The 12,318-nt window shown below is 45.6% G+C and overlaps 1 protein-coding gene across 4 annotated transcripts in view; it reads left to right on the forward strand.

The window, feature by feature from the left end:
* Positions 1 to 12,318, forward strand: part of LOC134958618 (inter-alpha-trypsin inhibitor heavy chain H3-like) — a 134,587-nt gene that overhangs the window by 13,488 nt on the left and 108,781 nt on the right. The gene's annotated exons all lie outside the window — the stretch shown is intronic.

A 12,318-nucleotide genomic window follows, 5' to 3' on the forward strand; every position in this document is an offset into this window, starting at 1 on the left:
CCTGTGCAGTATAAGGTAACATATATATAATGTAAAATGCAGTGTAGAGAATACACCATAGTCCTGTGCAGTATAAGGTAACATATGTATAATGTATAATGCACTGTAGTGAATACACCATAGTCCTGTGCAGTATAAGGTAACATATGTATAATGCACTGTACAGAATACACCATAGTCCTGTGCAGTATAATGTAACATATGTATAATGTATAATGCACTGTAGTGAATACACCATAGTCCTGTGCAGTATAATGTAACATATGTATAATGTAAAATGCACTGTAGAGATTACACCATAGTCCTGTGCAGTATAAGGTAACATATGTATAATGTATAATGCACTGTAGAGGATACACCATAGTCCTGTTCAGTATAAGGTAACATATGTATAATGTATAATGCACTGTAGAGGATACACCATAGTCCTGTGCAGTATAAGGTAACATATGTATAATGTATAATGCACTGTAGAGAATACACCATAGTCCTGTGCAGTATAAGGTAACATATGTATATTGTATAATGCACTGTAGAGGATATACCATAGTCCTGTGCAGTATAAGGTAACATATGTATAATGTATAATGCACTGTAGAGGATACACCATAGTCCTGTGCAGTATAATGTGACATATGTATAATGTATAATGCACTGTAGAAAATACACCATAGTCCTGTGCAGTATAATGTAACATATGTATAATGTATAATGCACTGTAGTGAATACACCATAGTCCTGTGCAGTATAATGTAACATATGTATAATGTATAATGCACTGTAGTGAATACACCATAGTCCTGTGCAGTATAAGGTAACATATGTATAAAGTATAATGCACTGTAGTGAATACACCATAGTCCTGTGCAGTATAATGTAACATATGTATAATGTATAATGCACTGTAGTGAATACACCATAGTCCTGTGCAGTATAAGGTAACATATGTATAATGTATAATGCACTGTAGAGGATACACCATAGTCCTGTGCAGTATAATGTAACATATGTATAATGTATAATGCACTGTAGTGAATACTAGAGATGAGTGCCGGAAATTTTTCGGGTTTTGTGTTTTGGTTTTGGGTTCGGTTCCGCGGCCGTGTTTTGGGTTCGACCGCGTTTTGGCAAAACCTCACCGAATTTTTTTTGTCGGATTCGGGTGTGTTTTGGATTCGGGTGTTTTTTTCAAAAAACCCTAAAAAACAGCTTAAATCATAGAATTTGGGGGTCATTTTGATCCCAAAGTATTATTAACCTCAAAAACCATAATTTACACTCATTTTCAGTCTATTCTGAATACCTCACACCTCACAATATTATTTTTAGTCCTAAAATTTGCACCGAGGTCGCTGTGTGAGTAAGATAAGCGACCCTAGTGGCCGACACAAACACCGGGCCCATCTAGGAGTGGCACTGCAGTGTCACGCAGGATGTCCCTTCCAAAAAACCCTCCCCAAACAGCACATGACGCAAAGAAAAAAAGAGGCGCAATGAGGTAGCTGACTGTGTGAGTAAGATAAGCGACCCTAGTGGCCGACACAAACACCGGGCCCATCTAGGAGTGGCACTGCAGTGTCACACAGGATGGCCCTTCCAAAAAACCCTCCCCAAACAGCACATGACGCAAAGAAAAAAAGAGGCGCAATGAGGTAGCTGACTGTGTGAGTAAGATAAGCGACCCTAGTGGCCGACACAAACACCGGGCCCATCTAGGAGTGGCACTGCAGTGTCACGCAGGATGTCCCTTCCAAAAAACCCTCCCCAAACAGCACATGACGCAAAGATAAAAAGAGGCGCAATGAGGTAGCTGACTGTGTGAGTAAGATAAGCGACCCTAGTGGCCGACACAAACACCGGGCCCATCTAGGAGTGGTACTGCAGTGTCACGCAGGATGTCCCTTCCAAAAAACCCTCCCCAAACAGCACATGACGCAAAGAAAAAAGAGGCGCAATGAGGTAGCTGACTGTGTGAGTAAGATAAGCGACCCTAGTGGCCGACACAAACACCGGGCCCATCTAGGAGTGGCACTGCAGTGTCACGCAGGATGTCCCTTCCAAAAAACCCTCCCCAAACAGCACATGACGCAAAGAAAAAAAGAGGCGCAATGAGGTAGCTGACTGTGTGAGTAAGATAAGCGACCCTAGTGGCCGACACAAACACCGGGCCCATCTAGGAGTGGCACTGCAGTGTCACGCAGGATGGCCCTTCCAAAAAAACCCTCCCCAAACAGCACATGACGCAAAGAAAAAAAGAGGCGCAATGAGGTAGCTGACTGTGTGAGTAAGATAAGCGACCCTAGTGGCCGACACAAACACCGGGCCCATCTAGGAGTGGCACTGCAGTGTCACGCAGGATGGCCCTTCCAAAAAACCCTCCCCAAACAGCACATGACGCAAAGAAAAAAAGAGGAGCAATGAGGTAGCTGACTGTGTGAGTAAGATAAGCGACCCTAGTGGCCGACACAAACACCGGGCCCATCTAGGAGTGGCACTGCAGTGTCACGCAGGATGTCCCTTCCAAAAAACCCTCCCCAAACAGCACATGACGCAAAGAAAAAAAGAGGCGCAATGAGGTAGCTGACTGTGTGAGTAAGATAAGCGACCCTAGTGGCCGATACAAACACCGGGCCCATCTAGGAGTGGCACTGCAGTGTCACGCAGGATGGCCCTTCCAAAAAACCCTCCCCAAACAGCACATGACGCAAAGAAAAAAAGAGGCGCAATGAGGTAGCTGACTGTGTGAGTAAGATAAGCGACCCTAGTGGCCGACACAAACACCGGGCCCATCTAGGAGTGGCACTGCAGTGTCACGCAGGATGGCCCTTCCAAAAAACCCTCCCCAAACAGCACATGACGCAAAGAAAAATAAAAGAAAAAAGAGGTGCAAGATGGAATTGTCCTTGGGCCCTCCCACCCACCCTTATGTTGTATAAACAGGACATGCACACTTTAACCAACCCATCATTTCAGTGACAGGGTCTGCCACACGACTGTGACTGATATGACGGGTTGGTTTGGACCCCCCCCAAAAAAGAAGCAATTAATCTCTCCTTGCACAAACTGGCTCTACAGAGGCAAGATGTCCACCTCATAATCATCCTCCGATATATCACCGTGTACATCCCCCTCCTCACAGATTATCAATTCGTCCCCACTGGAATCCACCATCTCAGCTCCCTGTGTACTTTGTGGAGGCAATTGCTGCTGGTCAATGTCTCCGCGGAGGAATTGATTATAATTCATTTTAATGAACATCATCTTCTCCACATTTTCTGGATGTAACCTCGTACGCCGATTGCAGACAAGGTGAGCGGCGGCACTAAACACTCTTTCGGAGTACACACTTGTGGGAGGGCAACTTAGGTAGAATAAAGCCAGTTTGTGCAAGGGCCTCCAAATTGCCTCTTTTTCCTGCCAGTATAAGTACGGACTGTGTGACGTGCCTACTTGGATGCGGTCACTCATATAATCCTCCACCATTCTTTCAATGTTGAGAGAATCATATGCAGTGACAGTAGACGACATGTCCGTAATCGTTGTCAGGTCCTTCAGTCCGGACCAGATGTCAGCATCAGCAGTCGCACCAGACTGCCCTGCATCACCGCCAGCGGGTGGGCTCGGAATTCTGAGCCTTTTCCTCGCACCCCCAGTTGCGGGAGAATGTGAAGGAGGAGATGTTGACAGGTCGCGTTCCGCTTGACTTGACAATTTTCTCACCAGCAGGTCTTTCAACCCCAGCAGACTTGTGTCTGCCGGAAAGAGAGATCCAAGGTAGGCTTTAAATCTAGGATCGAGCACGGTGGCCAAAATGTAGTGCTCTGATTTCAACAGATTGACCACCCGTGAATCCTTGTTAAGCGAATTAAGGGCTCCATCCACAAGTCCCACATGCCTAGCGGAATCGCTCCGTGTTAGCTCCTCCTTCAATGTCTCCAGCTTCTTCTGCAAAAGCCTGATGAGGGGAATGACCTGACTCAGGCTGGCAGTGTCTGAACTGACTTCACGTGTGGCAAGTTCAAAGGGCATCAGAACCTTGCACAACGTTGAAATCATTCTCCACTGCACTTGAGACAGGTGCATTCCACCTCCTATATCGTGCTCAATTGTATAGGCTTGAATGGCCTTTTGCTGCTCCTCCAACCTCTGAAGCATATAGAGGGTTGAATTCCACCTCGTTACCACTTCTTGCTTCAGATGATGGCAGGGCAGGTTCAGTAGTTTTTGGTGGTGCTCCAGTCTTCTGTACGTGGTGCCTGTACGCCGAAAGTGTCCCGCAATTCTTCTGGCCACCGACAGCATCTCTTGCACGCCCCTGTCGTTTTTAAAAAAATTCTGCACCACCAAATTCAAGGTATGTGCAAAACATGGGACGTGCTGGAATTTGCCCATATTTAATACACACACAATATTGCTGGCGTTGTCCGATGCCACAAATCCACAGGAGAGTCCAATTGGGGTAAGCCATTCCGCGATGATCTTCCTCAGTTGCCGTAAGAGGTTTTCAGCTGTGTGCGTATTCTGGAAAGCGGTGATACAAAGCGTAGCCTGCCTAGGAAAGAGTTGGCGTTTGCGAGATGCTGCTACTGGTGCCGCCGCTGCTGTTCTTGCGGCGGGAGTCCATACATCTACCCAGTGGGCTGTCACAGTCATATAGTCCTGACCCTGCCCTGCTCCACTTGTCCACATGTCCGTGGTTAAGTGGACATTGGGTACAACTGCATTTTTTAGGACACTGGTGAGTCTTTTTCTGACGTCCGTGTACATTCTCGGTATTGCCTGCCTAGAGAAGTGGAACCTAGATGGTATTTGGTAACGGGGGCACACTGCCTCAATAAATTGTCTAGTTCCCTGTGAACTAACGGCGGATACCGGACGCACGTCTAACACCAACATAGTTGTCAAGGCCTCAGTTATCCGCTTTGCAGCAGGATGACTGCTGTGATATTTCATCTTCCTCGCAAAGGACTGTTGGACAGTCAATTGCTTACTGGAAGTAGTACAAGTGGGCTTACGACTTCCCCTCTGGGATGACCATCGACTCCTAGCAGCAACAACAGCAGCGCCAGCAGCAGTAGGCGTTACACGCAAGGATGCATCGGAGGAATCCCAGGCAGGAGAGGACTCGTCAGAATTGCCAGTGACATGGCCTGCAGGACTATTGGCATTCCTGGGGAAGGAGGAAATTGACACTGAGGGAGTTGGTGGGGTGGTTTGCGTGAGCTTGGTTACAAGAGGAAGGGATTTACTGGTCAGTGGACTGCTTCCGCTGTCGGCCAAAGTTTTTGAACTTGTCACTGACTTATTATGAATGCGCTGCAGGTGACGTATAAGGGAGGATGTTCCGAGGTGGTTAACGTCCTTACCCCTACTTATTACAGCTTGACAAAGGGAACACACGGCTTGACAAATGTTGTCCGCATTTCTGGTGAAATACTTCCACACCGAAGAGCTGATTTTTTTGGTATTTTCACCAGGCATGTCAACGGCCATATTCCTCCCACGGACAACAGGTGTCTCCCCGGGTGCCTGACTTAAACAAACCACCTCACCATCAGAATCCTCCTGGTCAATTTCCTCCCCAGCGCCAGCAACACCCATATCCTCCTCATCCTGGTGTACTTCAACACTGACATCTTCAATCTGACTATCAGGAACTGGACTGCGGGTGCTCCTTCCAGCACTTGCAGGGGGCGTGCAAATGGTGGAAGGCGCATGCTCTTCACGTCCAGTGTTGGGAAGGTCAGGCATCGCAACCGACACAATTGGACTCTCCTTGTGGATTTGGGATTTCGAAGAACGCACAGTTCTTTGCGGTGCTACTGCTTTTGCCAGCTTGAGTCTTTTCATTTTTCTAGCGAGAGGCTGAGTGCCTCCATCCTCATGTGAAGCTGAACCACTAGCCATGAACATAGGCCAGGGCCTCAGCCGTTCCTTGCCACTCCGTGTGGTAAATGGCATATTGGCAAGTTTACGCTTCTCCTCCGACAATTTTATTTTAGGTTTTGGAGTCCTTTTTTTTACTGATATTTGGTGTTTTGGATTTGACATGCTCTGTACTATGCCATTGGGCATCGGCCTTGGCAGACGACGTTGCTGGCATTTCATCGTCTCAGCCATGACTAGTGGCAGCAGCTTCAGCACGAGGTGGAAGTGGATCTTGATCTTTCCCTAATTTTGGAACCTCAACATTTTTGTTCTCCATATTTTAATAGGCACAACTAAAAGGCACCTCAGGTAAACAATGGAGATGGATGGATACTAGTATACAATTATGGATGGACTGCCGAGTGCCGACACAGAGGTAGCTACAGCCGTGGACTACCGTACTGTACTGTGTCTGCTGCTAATATAGACTGGATGATAATGAGATGTAGTATGTATAAAGAAGAAAGAAAAAAAAACCACGGGTAGGTGGTATACAATTATGGACGGACTGCCGAGTGCCGACACAGAGGTAGCTACAGTCGTGGACTACCGTACTGTGTCTGCTGCTAATATAGACTGGTTGATAAAGAGATGTAGTATGTATGTATAAAGAAGAAAGAAAAAAAAACCACGGGTAGGTGGTATACAATTATGGATGGACTGCCGAGTGCCGACACAGAGGTAGCTACAGCCGTGGACTACCGTACTGTACTGTGTCTGCTGCTAATATAGACTGGATGATAATGAGATGTAGTATGTATAAAGAAGAAAGAAAAAAAAAACCACGGGTAGGTGGTATACAATTATGGATGGACTGCCGAGTGCCGACACAGAGGTAGCTACAGCCGTGGACTACCGTACTGTGTCTGCTGCTAATATAGACTGGTTGATAAAGAGATGTAGTATGTATGTATAAAGAAGAAAGAAAAAAAAACCACGGGTAGGTGGTATACAATTATGGACGGACTGCCGAGTGCCGACACAGAGGTAGCTACAGCCGTGGACTACCGTACTGGGTCTGCTGCTAATATAGACTGGTTGATAAAGAGATGTAGTATGTATGTATAAAGAAGAAAGAAAAAAAAACCACGGGTAGGTGGTATACAATTATGGATGGACTGCCGAGTGCCGACACAGAGGTAGCTACAGCCGTGGACTACCATACTGTGTCTGCTGCTAATATAGACTGGTTGATAAAGAGATGTATTATGTATGTATAAAGAAGAAAGAAAAAAAAACCACGGGTAGGTGGTATACAATTATGGATGGACTGCCGAGTGCCGACACAGAGGTAGCTACAGCCGTGGACTACCGTACTGTACTGTGTCTGCTGCTAATATAGACTGGATGATAATGAGATGTAGTATGTATAAAGAAGAAAGAAAAAAAAACCACGGGTAGGTGGTATACAATTATGGATGGACTGCCGAGTGCCGACACAGAGGTAGCTACAGCCGTGGACTACCGTACTGTGTCTGCTGCTAATATAGACTGGTTGATAATGAGATGTAGTATGTATAAAGAAGAAAGAAAAAAAAAACCACGGGTAGGTGGTATACAATTATGGACGGACTGCCGAGTGCCGACACAGAGGTAGCTACAGCCATGGACTACCGTACTGTACTGTGTCTGCTGCTAATATAGACTGGATGATAATGAGATGTAGTATGTATAAAGAAGAAAGAAAAAAAAAAACCACGGGTAGGTGGTATACAATTATGGATGGACTGCCGAGTGCCGACACAGAGGTAGCTACAGCCGTGAACTACCGTACTGTGTCTGCTGCGACTGGATGATAAATAATGATATAAAAAATATATATATATATCACTACTGCAGCCGGACAGGTATATATTATATAATGACGGACCTGCTGGACACTGTCTATCAGCAGAATGAGTTTTTTATTTTATAGAATAAAAAAACACCACACAAGTCACACGACGTGTGTTTAACTTTTACAGGCAGACATTCACAATACAATATAGTATACTATATACTGGTGGTCAGGTCACTGGTCAGTCACACTGGCAGTGGCACTCCTGCAGAAAAAAAGTGTGCACTGTTTAATTTTAATATGTACTCCTGGCTCCTGCTATAACCTAACTGCTCCCCAGTCTCCCCCACAATTAAGCTGTGTGAGCACAGTCAGATATTATACATAGATGATGCAGCAGCACACTGGGCTGAGCACAGATATGGTATGTGACTGAGTCACTGTGTATAGTTTTTTCAGGCAGAGAACGGATTATATTAAATAATACAAAAATGCACTGGTGGTCACTGGTCAGTCACTAGTATAACTAACTAATATACTATCAGCAAAATTCTGCACTCTCTGGGGTACATTTACTAACATTCGTAATTTCCGAAAATAGGTCAAAGTTCAATCACGAATGACATCGACAGTGTAAAACTGCAACTTTTTGAATTTATTACGATGGATTTACTAAGCTGTCGTATTCGTGTTTTTCTTTTCTTCCGATGTCGATGTCATTCGTTTTTTTTTTACCTAATTTTACGGCAGTGATTAGCAAAACACTGCCGTTTTTTTTTACAATCAATCTCGGCCGGATCTGTGTGATCCGTGCTGGGGTTCTTTTTTTATTTTATTTTTAATTAAACAATGTAAAATCCCCCAAAAAAATGCGTGGGGTCCCCCCTCCTAAGCATAACCAGCCTCGGGCTCTTTGAGCCGATCCTGGTTGCAGAAATATGGGCAAAAAAATGACAGGGGTTCCCCCATATTTAAGCAACCAGCATCGGGCTCTGCGCCTGGTCCTGGTCCCAAAAATACGGGGGACAAAAAGAGTAGGGGTCCCCCGTATTTTTAAAACCAGCACCGGGCTCCACTAGCTGGACAGATAATGCCACAGCCGGGGGTCACTTTTATACAGCGCCCTGCGGCCGTGGCATCAAAAATCCAACTAGTCACCCCTGGCCGGGGTACCCTGGGGGAGTGGGAACCCCTTCAATCAAGGGGTCCCCCCCCAGCCACCCAAGGGCCAGGGGTGAAGCCCGAGGCTGTCCCCCCCCATCCAATGGGCTGCGGATGGGAGGGCTGATAGCCTTTGTTGTAAAATAAAAGATATTGTTTTTAGTAGCAGTACTACAAGTCCCAGCAAGCCTCCCCCGCATGCTGGTACTTGGAGAACCACAAGTACCAGCATGCGGCGGAAAAACGGGCCCGCTGGTACCTGTAGTACTACCACTAAAAAAATACCCAAAAAAACACAAGACACACACACCGTGAAAGTATAATTTTATTACATACATACACACATACATACATACTTACCTTATGTTCCCACGCAGGTCGGTCCTCTTCTCCAGTAGAATCCAAGGGGTACCTGTTGAATAAATTCTACTCACGAGATCCAGGGGTCCAGGCTCCTCGGCAAATCCAGGGATAATCCACGTACTTGAATAAAACAAAAAAACGGTTGGCCGACCACGAACTGAAAGGTGACCCATGTTTGCACATGGGTCACCTTCCCACGAATGCCAGAAACCCACTTTGCCTTCTGGCTAAGTGGGTTTCTTCAGCCAATCAGGGAGTGCCACGTTGTAGCACTCTCCTGATCAGCTGTGTGCTGCTGTCCTCACTGACAGGCAGCACGCGGCAGTGTTACAATGTAGCGCCTATGCGCTCCATTGTAACCAATGATGGGAACTTTCTGCTCAGCGGTGACGTCACTTTAGGTCAACCGCAGGGCAGAAAGTTCCCATCATTGGTTACAATGTAGCGCATAGGCGCTACATTGTAACACTGCCGTGTGCCGCCTGTCAGTGAGGACAGGAGCACACAGCTGATCAGGAGAGTGCTACAACGTGGCACTCCCTGATTGGCTGAAGAAACCCACTTAGCCAGAAGGCAAAGTGGGTTTCTGGCATTCGTGGGAAGGTGACCCATGTGCAAACATGGGTCACCTTTCAGTTCGTGGTCGGGCAACCGTTTTTTTGTTTTATTCAAGTACGTGGATTATCCCTGGATTTGCCGAGGAGCCTGGACCCATGGATCTCGTGAGTAGAATTTATTCAACAGGTACCCCTTGGATTCTACTGGAGAAGAGGACCGACCTGCGTGGGAACATAAGGTAAGTATGTATGTATGTGTGTATGTATGTAATAAAATTATACTTTCACGGTGTGTGTGTCTTGTGTTTTTTTGGGTATTTTTTTAGTGGTAGTACTACAGGTACCAGCGGGCCCGTTTTTCCGCCGCATGCTGGTACTTGTGGTTCTCCAAGTACCAGCATGCGGGGGAGGCTTGCTGGGACTTGTAGTACTGCTACTAAAAACAATATCTTTTATTTTACAACAAAGGCTATCAGCCCTCCCATCCGCAGCCCATTGGATGGGGGGGGACAGCCTCGGGCTTCACCCCTGGCCCTTGGGTGGCTGGGGGGGGGGGACCCCTTGATTGAAGGGGTTCCCACTCCCCCAGGGTACCCCGGCCAGGGGTGACTAGTTGGATTTTTGATGCCACGGCCGCAGGGCGCTGTATAAAAGTGACCCCCGGCTGTGGCATTATCTGTCCAGCTAGTGGAGCCCGGTGCTGGTTTTAAAAATACGGGGGACCCCTACTCTTTTTGTCCCCCGTATTTTTGGGACCAGGACCAGGCGCAGAGCCCGATGCTGGTTGCTTAAATATGGGGGAACCCCTGTCATTTTTTTCACCATATTTCTGCAACCAGGATCGGCTCAAAGAGCCCGAGGCTGGTTATGCTTAGGAGGGGGGACCCCACGCAATTTTTTTTAAAAAAATAAGCACTTTCCCACCCCTTCCCACTGATATACATGCACGGATCTCATGGATCCGTGCATGCCTATCCAATCACGAATTAAAAAAAAAGTTCTGTTTTTTTTTAGCACTTTTTTACGAGTTGTAATTTTTCACGGCAGTGTTTGTTCTTTTTTGGCTTTGCACTTCTTAGTAAATGACCGAGATTCATACTTAAACAGCCGCGTTTTGACCGATGGTGTATTCATTCGTAATTTTTTACCTGAACTTGCAAAAAATTACGAATGCCCTCATCACTGCCGTGATTAGTGTTTAGTAAATGACCGAGATTAACCGAGATGACACTTTGAAGAAAAAACGGCATCTCGGTCAAAATCGGGAGCTTAGTAAATATACCCCTCTGTCTGAGTACTCCTCCTAAGCTCCAGTAAATGAAGTGTCACTGTCTCACTCTCACTCTCCTATCTATTTCTTCTCTAAACGGAGAGGACGCCAGCCACGTCCTCTCACTATCAATCTCAATGCACGTGTAAAATGGCGGCGACGCGCGGCTCCTTATATAGAATCCGAGTCTCGCGATAGAATCCGAGCCTCGCGAGAATCCGACAGCGTCATGATGACGTTCGGGCGCGCTCGGGTTAACCGAGCAAGGCGGGAAGATCCGAGTCGCTCGGATCCGTGTAAAAAAAGCTGAAGTTCGGGCGGGTTCGGATTCCGAGGAACCGAACCCGCTCATCTCTAGTGAATACACCATAGTCCTGTGCAGTATAATGTAACATATGTATAATGTGTAATGCACTGTAGAGGATACACCATAGTCCTGTGCAGTATAATGTAACATATGTATAATGTATAATGCACTGTAGTGAATACACCATAGTCCTGTGCAGTATAACGTAACATATGTATAATGTATAATGCACTGTAGAGGATACACCATAGTCCTGTGCAGTATAATGTAACATATGTATAATGTATAATGCACTGTAGTGAATACACCATAGTCCTGTGCAGTATAATGTAACATATGTATAATGTATAATGCACTGTAGAGGATACACCATAGTCCTGTGCAGTATAATGTAACATATGTATAATGTATAATGCACTGTAGAGGATACACCATAGTCCTGTGCAGTATAAGGTAACATATGTATAATGCACTGTAGAGAATACACCACAGTCCTGTGCAGTATAATGTAACATATATATATATATATATATATAATGTATAATGCACTGTAGAGGATACACCAAAGTCCTGTGCAGTATAATGTAACATTTATATAATGTATAATGCACTGTAGTGACTACACCATAGTCCTGTGCAGTATAAGGTAACATATGTATAATGTATAATGCACTGTAGAGATTACACCATAGTCCTGTGCAGTATAATGTAACATATGTATAATGTATAATGCACTGTAGAGAATACACCATAGTCCTGTGCAGTATAATATAACATATGTATAAAGTATAATGCACTGTAGAGAATACACCATAGTCCTGTGCAGTATAAGGTAACATATGTATAATGCACTGTAGAGAATACACCATAGTCCTGTGCAGTATAATGTAACATATGTATAATGTATAATGCACTGTAGTGAATACACCATAGTCCTGTGCAGTATAATGTAACA

Source organism: Pseudophryne corroboree, chromosome 9 (assembly GCF_028390025.1).
Source record: "Pseudophryne corroboree isolate aPseCor3 chromosome 9, aPseCor3.hap2, whole genome shotgun sequence".
NCBI classification, from domain to species: Eukaryota; Metazoa; Chordata; class Amphibia; order Anura; family Myobatrachidae; genus Pseudophryne; species Pseudophryne corroboree.